This window comes from Cucurbita maxima, unplaced genomic scaffold (genome assembly GCF_002738345.1).
Source record: "Cucurbita maxima cultivar Rimu unplaced genomic scaffold, Cmax_1.0 Cma_Scf00080, whole genome shotgun sequence".
Taxonomy (NCBI): Eukaryota; Viridiplantae; Streptophyta; class Magnoliopsida; order Cucurbitales; family Cucurbitaceae; genus Cucurbita; species Cucurbita maxima.
This window is the reverse complement of record NW_019272096.1, coordinates 171,430-182,093: the sequence shown is the minus strand read 5'-3', so window position 1 is coordinate 182,093 and position 10,664 is coordinate 171,430. Positions and strand designations below refer to the sequence as shown.

Here is a 10,664-nt window from a genome sequence, read left to right as displayed (position 1 = left end):
GTTCTACTGCATCTCGATTTCTTCCTTCAAGACTTTCTCTCTAATGAAATGGTAGTGTACCTCCACATGCTTTGTTCTAGCATGAAACACCGGATTTTCTGCTAGGTGAATCGTAAATTGGTTGTTGCAATGAAGTAGCATTAGATACTCAATTTTTTGGTGCCAATCTTCGATCAAAAGTTTTAACCATGTATTTTCCTGATCTGCTTCAGCTGCTGCTATGTACTCTGCTTCTTTAGTTGACAATGATACTATTGGTTGTCTTTTGTTACACCAAAAAATTATTCTCGAACCGAGTTTGAACACATACCCAGTGATTGATCTTCGGGTATCGTGGTGTCTTGCATAGTCGACATCACTATATCCAGCTTAGCTTTCAGTCTTCGCTTCTTTTGTACAAACGATCGTAATTGATTGTACCTTTGACATATCTCAAGATCCATTGAGCCGCATCCAAATGAGGCTTTTTCGGACTTTGCATATATTGACTAATAACTTCAACTTCGTTTTTGAATTTCTTCGATTGGTACATGTAGAACTCTCTATTTAACTCATCGTTTAGAAAAGCATTCTTCATATCCATTTGCCATAATTTCCACTCTTTATTTACCACAAGTACTGGATGAACCTGTATGATAGTTATCTTCTCCACCGGACAAAATGTTTCATCATAGTCTAGTTCATATTCTTGAGAGAACCCTCGAGCTACATATTGAGTCTTGTATCTTTCGATTGATCCATCCGAGAGACACATTATTTCGTAAGCCCACTTGCAAGAGATAAATTTGACATCTTCTGGTCTTGGTATTAGTTTCCAAGTTTAATTTTTGCTCGAGGGCTATAATTTCTTCCTCCATCGCTTTCTCCCAAGTTGAGTTTTGTGATACTTCTTCATATGTCTCCAACTCATTAACTTTGTCTTCTACTGCATTGACATACTTTGGATTTGACTTTAGGATTATTTTTTACTGTCTGATTTGTTGAGGTGTCATTTCATTTTCACTAGGTTTGCTTGGTTGAGTCACTTCTTGTTCACCAATATCAGTGTCACTTGGATCTTCATGTACATCAACATTTAAGAAAAAGTGTACAATTTGCTCCCCATCTTATGTGGAAGAATTTCTTTAATGCTATCCATGTCTAATAATACTCTCCGAGGACCACTCTGCTTCAATTACATCACTCTGATCATCAATCATGTGGTTTGAACATTCTGAATCAACGATCCACTCATTCTCATAATCGATATGGTCTCCCATCATCGCCATGAGTGCTTGCTCATCTTCTTCTATGACATACAGTACTCTGCATCCCATTCCTCCTCCATCTCCATGTTGGAGGATGCCACATTGCTTTCGACAAGTTTTTTCTTGGACCAACAATCTCTGGACATGTGGCCCTTCTTCCCGCAATTGTAGCAAATGCCCTCAAATCTTTTCTCTTGAGAACTTTGGTTGTCGTTCTTTTGAGTTCTCTTAGGTTGTGCAGTTCCTTGGTGGCTTCTTCTTTTGTCACCATTGTATCCACGTTTGGTAGACGACTTATTATTGCTCCGACTTTCAGTTGTGTAGAGTGCTTTTCTTCACCCTTCAATGTGATGCCTCTCATTTGTTTGCCCATGCCTTCTTGGCTGGCTAACAAATTTTCGAACTCTACAAGTGATAGTTGAGTAGGCCATCCTTGTACAACAATAATGAAGTTTCGTTATTCTGGTCGCAATCCGTGGATTATGATCCTCTTCATTCGATCTTCTCCAATTGCAGACTTTCGGTCTAGTTCAGTAATCTCCCGACAGATCGACTTGACCTTGTGGAAGTACTGAGCGATCGTCATGTCACATTGTGAAATTGACAACAACTCGTTCTCCAGAAGTTGTAGTCTCGTATCATTCTTCTTTGAGAATAACATCACGAACGTGTCCCATTCTTCTTTCGGTGTCTTGTCATCCCAAATATACTCTAACATTGCTTTGCCTGCATTGATTCTCCATTTGCGCAAGACGCCGTTAGAATCCTCCTCTAGCAACGTGGTTTCGCATCTGCCAACGATCTCCCAAAGATCATGTCCTTGTAAATAGGACATCATGCATGTTGCCCACGTGTTGTAGTTGTTGTTGTTGAGTTTCTTGATTCCTCCAACGATTTGGAAATCACCCATCGTGTTGGCTATACCTCAGTAATACCAAACAAGCTCTTTCGACATAAGACTTGCAAAGTCATAGACTACTTCCGACACAAAAGAAACTCACTCACTACTAATCTCAAGAAATCGTTTATGATGTGAAAAATCAGACAGGGCTGCAACCACAGAGCATACTAAGAATTTCAAGAGATCAGATAACCTACACTAACCTCTTTCTGATACCAAATTGTTGAACACAACTCTCTGTAGGAAACACTCGCACACTTTATTAAGTCCAATCAAGAAGAAATTTACAAAAACACTTTATAGAAACTACTACTTTGTATTGCTTGAGATTTCTTACGATGATGAACTAAGTAGGGTAGAGGGGTATTTATACTATACAGTAGGCAATCTATTCCTAAAATTTCTCAACGTTTTTCCTTGAGTATGTAAATCATTTTCCTAAATTTATTCCTAAAATCCCTAAATAATTTTTCTAAATTTATTCCTAAAATCCCTAAATTATTTTCTTAACATAAATATAATTACTCATACAATGGTTGGGTTTAACCCTATTGGGCTAGTGATGTTATTTTAACAGTTCACGACCATGTGCCCCTCTTGACCACATCTATTACATGCTCGGGTGCCAGCCATGCACCTTCCACCTTGTATCCCTCCATAGGTAGTACACTCTTCTTCTCTACTTCCTCTAGCCTCCTCTTGATACCTAGAGTTCCTACCAGTACGTCGAGGAGGGTATCTCTCATTCCACCTTGGGGCAGGTCTGTTGTTAGAATGGGGCCTATGTGCTAGAGGCGGATGGTTAGAGCCCTTTGAATCATGTGGGCACTTCTATCCAATTATTACTGGCTCCTCACGCCGTTTCTCATCTTTTGGTTTCTCTAAACTCTTGGCAGTTCTCCAGGCTTCCTCATAAGTCTTTGGGTCGAATGCTTCCACCGTGCGACGGATCTTTGGTTTAGTCCTAGTACAAACTTCTCAGTGATCTTCTCTTCTGTGCCCACCATGGATAGTGCAAATCTCTTGAGTCTCATAAACTCTCGATCGTAATTGTCCACTGTAAGTGAACCCTGTACCAGATGGGCGAACTTCTGCTGTTTCTTAAGTCGCTCTGACTTAAGATAATATTTTTTTAAGGAAGGCCTCCTTAAACCGTTACCAATCCATAGATCCCCCTTTTGGGTTCAGAAGGGTCTTGTTATCTCTCCACCATACATCTGCGTCCTTCTGTAGGATGAATGTCGCGCAAGTGACCTTTTGGTTCTCTGGGCACTCCATAGACTTGAAGGTGGTTTTTGATGGTGTTAATATAACACATGCGGAAGCAATTTGGATCTTAGGCACTCTTAGAACATCAATTATAGTAAATAACTAGCATGTTCATAAGTATTAAAACTTAAGGAGTTTGAGTACTAACCTTTTGTAGTTCAAATTCATTTTTGCTCACGAACCGGTTTCGAACCACCACTAGTGTCTTCTCTACTATTCTCCGGCCTTAGAACGAGATTGTGGAATCCGGTGAGTGACTAAACTTGGGAGGGATTTAGTATATATGAAGAGAGGGTTTGTGAGAGTTTTTCTCAAGGTTTTTCCGAGAAATAAGTTCCATGTACCTTGATCACTCTATTTATAGAGTCATATTTGCATGTTCATGCAAATTTGAGATCTCCAAATTTTGGCACTCAAAATTTTACTCAAATGTGTGTGATTATGTGGCAAGCATGCAAGTTTGAGTTAACCAAATTTTGACACTCAAAATTCCACTCAAATTTGTCGCGGGGTTTATTTGGCAAACATGCAAGTTTGGTTAAACCAAATTTTGACACTCAAATGTCAAAATTCCACTAACTCACCCCATGAATTTTTCCATTAATGAAGTCAACATTTTGACTTTTTTCATTTTAATTCAACAATTAATTTGAATAATTAATTTCAAATTAAAGTAATATTAAATGATTAATTAATTCAAATGTCAATCCCAATCAATTCCGACACATATTTGATTAAAATATTTAAATCTTATTTAAACATCTCCGATTCTCTCTTTTTGTTTAATTCGTAAATAAAACAAAAATGCGGTTAAATATATCTTATATATGTAGCACATATTCCCTAATTTGAATTCGAACACTTTGAACTCACTTGTCACACTGTTCTATGGTTTAGTCTGATATGAGCTAGTAGGGGGACCTAATGGACCTATAGATCATGGGCTCCAACAATCCGAGATTAATCGGCTAAACTCATTAACCTTGTTAACCAACATTCGTTAACTACGAGAACACTCCACTATAGCCTAGTAGTTGCTCTCCCCTCACTATAGATATATTTCTGTCCATTTGATATAATCATGATTAGTAAGTCGATCCTTCACAGGTTGTTCGTAACTAGAGCTGGATCAATTTACCGTTTTACCCCTGAAATTACTTCTTGTTTCTTATGTCCTACTAATCCTCTAATGAACCATTGGTTTGTGGTCAAACCAGTAAACCAAATCTCTCTCAGGGTGTGAATTCCATCTTGCACTAAAAGTACTTAAAGGAACTACCTCTCTTCTATCACTAAAAGTGGGTAGGAGTGAACTCCATCTTGCACCCCACGTCCCCAGCCATTTACCCAGTCTTACCCCTAAAATGGGAGGCCTATTGAGTCGGCGAACTCTAGCCACTCTCACCCATGCAAATCTAAGAATAATTCCAAATAAACAGGAGTTCATGGTTAGCTCAGGATTAAAATCGAGTTACCTAGGCCATTGAATGAAAAGAAAATCAGTTTCAGCAGTAAGCGACATTATAAAGTGAGAGTGATTTTCTTCATGGTCTGATCTTATGCAATACTCATTGCATAGGACACCCCCACTCACATGTCTTCGCATGTATAATTTAGTGATCACATTGTTTATGTCATATACAAAAGTGGGCCGCATCCATAGTGTCCTCAGGATAAGGTACTTAGCCTATCCCTATACTATAGATCATTTTGACTATATACTTGAACTTGATCCACTCTTATGTCTCTACATATAGTTCGAGTAATCATACTATAGTCAAAGTGTTCTTAGTTTATTGGATTTAGATTAATAATCGTAAAATTCACTTTATTCAATAACAATCTTTACTGAATAAACATCCATAATAACTTTATTGAAAATAGAATATGTTTTTGTTTACAAACTATGAGTTTTAGGACATAAAACTCACCCGTTTCCACAGCTAAAATCTAAATTTGGGCTTCTTTAGGATCTCTTGAGGTACTAGTGAATGGTCAAGGGTCGTATCTCTTGAAATCCTTTATCCAACTTGACCCTCTAGCAGGTTCTAGTGGATTAACTGGGGCATTGGCCTATGCTAGGGCCTGTTGGCCAGCTAGTAGGTTAGCTTGCTGAGTGGCTATCAGGGTGTGAATTAGGGCTTAGATAGACTCACACATTAGCCTAGTGCTAGCATTTACTCTCGTCGCTGGGGTACAACCTCAGATGCGGCTTGTGGTGGCGGAGCAGGTTGGGGTGAGGACTCAGCTTGTGGTGGTTGTGGTGCATCTATTGGCGGCGCTAGAGGTGGTAGCGCAACTCGTGGTAAAACTGGGGGCAACCTAACTGTTACTGACCCAGTCTCTGATCCTTCTCGAGGTGGGCTCTCTTCTGCCACACCTCATCCTCTTCCTCTAAGAGGGGGTCGTCCCCTTTCTCATCTTTCTCTTCCTCTCTCGCGATCTTTAGGTGGCATGGTTCTAGAAACCAAGATAAGGTTGCTTAAGTCTAAGGCCTTATTAGTATACACATATAATAATAAAAATATACACATGCTAACATTACATCATAGTGCGAAAGAAATAAAACACTCAATATGCTATACATCATATCATACTTGTTAAGTAACACATGAAATTTAACAATAGTTTCAGTAATATTAACAAGAAAATGCATGTGAGTTTGAAAAAATTAAAACCTTCAGAACAAATGAAATTTCTACATATCTAGAGTCGCTACGTATGCTCATCTCTTAATGCGGAAAATAACTCTTAAATGTTCATCTAAAATAGTGAAAAAATTAAAACCTTGAGAACACATGAAACTGCTAGAAAACACTACCGAACTTACGTATTTCAAAATATAATGCTGAAGTTTAATATTAAAAATAAAAAAAATTACAAATAAAATAATTTAAATAGTGAAATGCAAACATCATATTCTAACCTAAGACTAGGAATTCAAATATGCAACTACCATATGCATGCAACACAATCTTTGAATTACGATGTCGCCGTCAACCATACATGAGCATCTTGCATTTACCTAAAAGATAATATGGCACATGGCCTGAGTATTTCGAAGAATACTCAGTAAGTGGCCCCCATGCAAATGCAAACACATGCAATCATGATTTAGGAACCTGTCTCTAGCTCATCTAGGGGTGACCTCTAGTCTCAGGCAAATTGGATATGTAGTACTTCCTTACACATGACCCACACTTGCGAGTGTGAATCCCCAGGTCGCTCACACACCCCCTGGACCCTCTGGTCAAGCTAATATGTAGCGACGTCCAAAAATCAACAGAACCCCTGATGTCATGCGCCTCATGAACACCCTTATAATCATACGGTGCGCATTCGCACTCAGCATCATATTGTGTGCGTCTGCATTCATCATCTCTACGGGGAAGTAACCCTATGCTTATGAACATGCAATATGCATGAGGTCCCTCTAAATCCCATCATAATATCTCTTCTCTTTGTTACTCTAGATAACATATGCTTGTGGATATTTAGATTAATAGTATTTTCATGCTCTTAGGGTTGTGTACTAGGCCATCTAACGAAATGATGCAATATAACAATCATGATCATATAGCATGCTCAATATGGAGTCATCATGCACCATCATACTCATCAATAAGCCATCAAGTGCATCAAACATAATATGTATGTCATGCATCCAAACATAAATCACATACATATAACATCACAGCTCAAGCATCATACTCATATATCATCATAAACATCGTACATCATCATACTCATACATCATCATGCTCATAAATAAAACTGTAATACAAATAATTCTAGCTTAAACATGAATGTTTGATTAATCCACCACACCTAAATGGTGTGAAAGTTATCTTATTTATAATCAAATAAATTACAAGGATATGGAAATAGTACTAAATGGAAATAACAATAAATGGAAATATACCTATGATAATAAGGCAAATATAATACATATGGTAAACTATAATTTATTACTAAATATCCTTAACACCCCACCGCAAGCTAAGCGTCGGATTTAAACGAACGTGAAGCTTGAATCTGAAAAATTCAAAGAGGTTGAGAAACACTTTTCATGAAGATGCTAACAACCTGGTTCTTGGCCATCAAAAATTGCAGAGGGATCGCCACTCAGCGGCGATGCTGCCTTGGCTTCGGCGAGAATATGTCTAACCCATGAAGAGGGATTGTCGCTTAGCGACGATGCTGCCTTGGCTCTGGTGAGAATATTTCTAACCCCAAGAAGTAGAAGGGGAAACCTAGAGCAAGGGACAAAGACGATGTTGAAGCCGGAAGAGTCGCCACATTGGGCGAAGGAGCCAATTTTGGCGAGAAGGACAGTCGGAAGAGTCGCCTCATCAGGCGAAGAAGCCAATTTTGGCAGGAAGGGCGGCGGCAACTTGGTTGGCGAATAGGCCAGTGCGGCACCCAGATTCCGAAGGTAAATCTCTGCAAAAGGTTGATAGGTTTAGGTTAGAGTTTATGTGAAGAATGAAGGTTGATTGGGAAGAAAATGAGAGAGACTATATTGGCCAAGGGGAAAACCGATTGGGTTGGAAAAGGTGAGGTTGGATGTACAGAGTATGACGAAAGGTGATTTGGAGGTCAATAGGGTGGAGCCGAAGAATAATCAATCGGCTCCGACTACGGCAGCCATAAAGACTGCCCCTGCGGCGTCAAAACCAGTAGGGGTGGTGGAGAAGAAGATTAGAGGATTCAAAAGCCATTGAAAAGAAAGGATCACGGTTGTTAAACCGAAAGGGCTCTGATACCATGTGAATGTTTGATTAATCCACCACACCTAAATGGTGTGAAAGTTATCTTATTTATAATCAAATAAATTACAAGGATATGGAAATAGTAATAAATGGAAATAACAATAAATGGAAATATACCTATGATAATAAGGCAAATATAATACATATGATAAACTATAATTTATTACTAAATATCATTAACAATAAACATCGTACATCATCATACTCATACATCATCATGCTCATAAATAAAACTGTAATACAAATAATTCTAGCTTAAACATGAAATACGGGTCTAAAAAAGCCTCAATTACCTTAATCGGGGCCAAAATTGGTCCGAGAGGGTTGAGAAGGTGGAAACCAGGGCAAAAGCTGGTGAGCTGAGCCGAAACAGCTGTCGAGCCGCTGAAGGTCGCTGTGAGCTGTTTACGTTGAGCCCAGTCGAAGGGCTTCTCGCGCTACTGGACGATACGTGGCAACATTAGAGTGAGCCACGTCGCTCAGGTGCTACAAGTCGAGGCGAGGGCTCCAGTCCGATTCGGGTCGCGGTTCGAGTCGTTGACTGTAGAAGGCTACTAGGCCGGACTGGTCTTTGGGCTTCAACTTACTAGACTGGGCCGCAGGTACTTGGGATGCAGGCTGGTTCGGTTGGGCCGTGGGTTTGGTTTCGACCTGGTATAGTTGAGCCGTGGGCTATTGGGCTGGTTTGATTTGGGCCGCTGTAGGACTTGGGCCTCTGGTCTGCAGACGGGTTTTTGTCTCGAGTTTGCAGATGGGTGCGGGTCGCCGACTTGGTTTTGGGCTGAGGGATCTTGTGGGCTGAGGGTTCGCAGACATGGGTCGTTGCGCATTGAGCTGGACTGCTGGGCTTCTGGGTTCTCGAGTTTTCCAGTTCGAGTTGACCCAGATCCGAAGGATCCGTCTTCTTCACCTAGTTTGGCTGCAAAATTCTAACGCATTTTCTCTCTCCTCCGTTCGTTGTTTTCGATATCTCTTTTCGTCCTTTTTCTTCCTCTTCCCTTCTGTTTGCCTCTCCTCCTCTTTCCACAAAATTTCGTGGTCGTTGGACGTATGTGAAGGTAGATCTCGCTTTCTAAAAAATCTTGCTTTTGGATTCCTTTTTCCGACGATAGCGACGATGATTTGTGGCGTGTAATTTCTCGGTGTGGGTGTTTATTAGGCCAGAGCGGTATTTTCAGTTTGTTTTGCTCGGTGTAATGATCGGACACAGCGTATCGAGTTCGTAGGTATCTCATCGGATGCTCGCCGGAAAGTTGGGGGAAGGGGGGGCCTAAATCGTGAGCGGCCCAACCCGAGTGGCCAACCCGTGGGTGGGCCAAAGGGCACGGCCCGACCCAACCGGGGCGGTCTGGCTCAATTAGGTCGATTTTTGCACCTTTTTGCATAATTTTCTTGTTTTAACTCCAATTTTGGCACCGTTTTCACAGGTTTTCATCATTTCTCTCCATGTAGGACGTGAACTCAAATAAAAAGTGTTGCAATTCGGAAGTAAGTGGGACCTTGGAACCTTAGAATTAGCTATACTCATAGTTGCATGAAAGTATGATATGAGAAGTATGTCTAGAAATTTGAGCATGAAATGAGTTGATGTGATGTATCTAAGAGCACGTTGAACGTTATGATGCGTGTTTATCGAAGAATAAATTGTTGACATATGATATGACTAAAATTGAGAGCATGTCTTTAGTATGATATAAGGCATATTATGGGAAGCCGATTTTGTAGGTTTGAGCATGGAACGACTTAAGATGACACATGTTGAATGTGATTATATAAGTGTACTGAAACGCATATGCACTGTTCTACGATTGAAATTTATGACTAGATTTCCATGTTTAGATCATTATGTTATGTCTCTATTAACAAGATCAATAAGATTTAATAACAAAATATGTGCTGCTTGTTAAGTATAATTTATATATTCATCCTTTTTACTTCAACTTTCTTTTTAGGTGGAGCTTAACGTAGCGATCTAGGCAGAGGCACACGTGGGCTGTTGACTATAGAGAGTCTCATCACACTTGAGTCTGGAGTTCCTTTGTACTTACCTTTAAATCTTATATTTAATGTATTTTAAATAGTTTCATTATTATTTTAATCAAATTTCAAAGTGCATGCACTTGCTTAAATGTTTTAAATTTTACGCATTTTTTCTTATTTCCACATCACTAAATAACGGTTCATGGCTCGAGTCTCTCGAAAAGCGGGTCGTTACATATCATGAGATGAAATGCTCTACTTCTCATGTAAGAAGAGTAGATGAGTTATTCTCTTAAATACGGATTTCTGGACTTGAACAATAGGATCCCACCTCTCATTGGACCGAAAGGATCTTAGTTTATGATTGAATCATAAAAAAATTGTTTGATCCTTCTTGGGGGTCCAACGTCCATTGCCCAATGTCTGGCTCTGACATCATTTATAACAACCCAAGCCCAATATTAATAGATATTGTCTGCTTTGACGCGTTACGTA

General features: G+C 39.6%; 1 long non-coding RNA gene across 2 annotated transcripts; it reads left to right on the top strand.

Annotated features, from left to right (window-relative positions):
* Positions 1–9,156: 9,156 nt before the first annotated feature.
* Positions 9,157–10,283, top strand: LOC111472630. Of its 2 annotated transcripts, XR_002715463.1 has the most exons (4): positions 9,157–9,247; positions 9,349–9,550; positions 9,642–9,677; positions 10,142–10,283. It is a non-coding gene; the product is annotated as an uncharacterized LOC111472630 (long non-coding RNA). The 2 variants fall into 2 exon arrangements; XR_002715462.1 differs by having other exon boundaries at positions 9,157–9,550.
* The last annotated feature ends 381 nt before the right edge of the window (positions 10,284–10,664 follow it).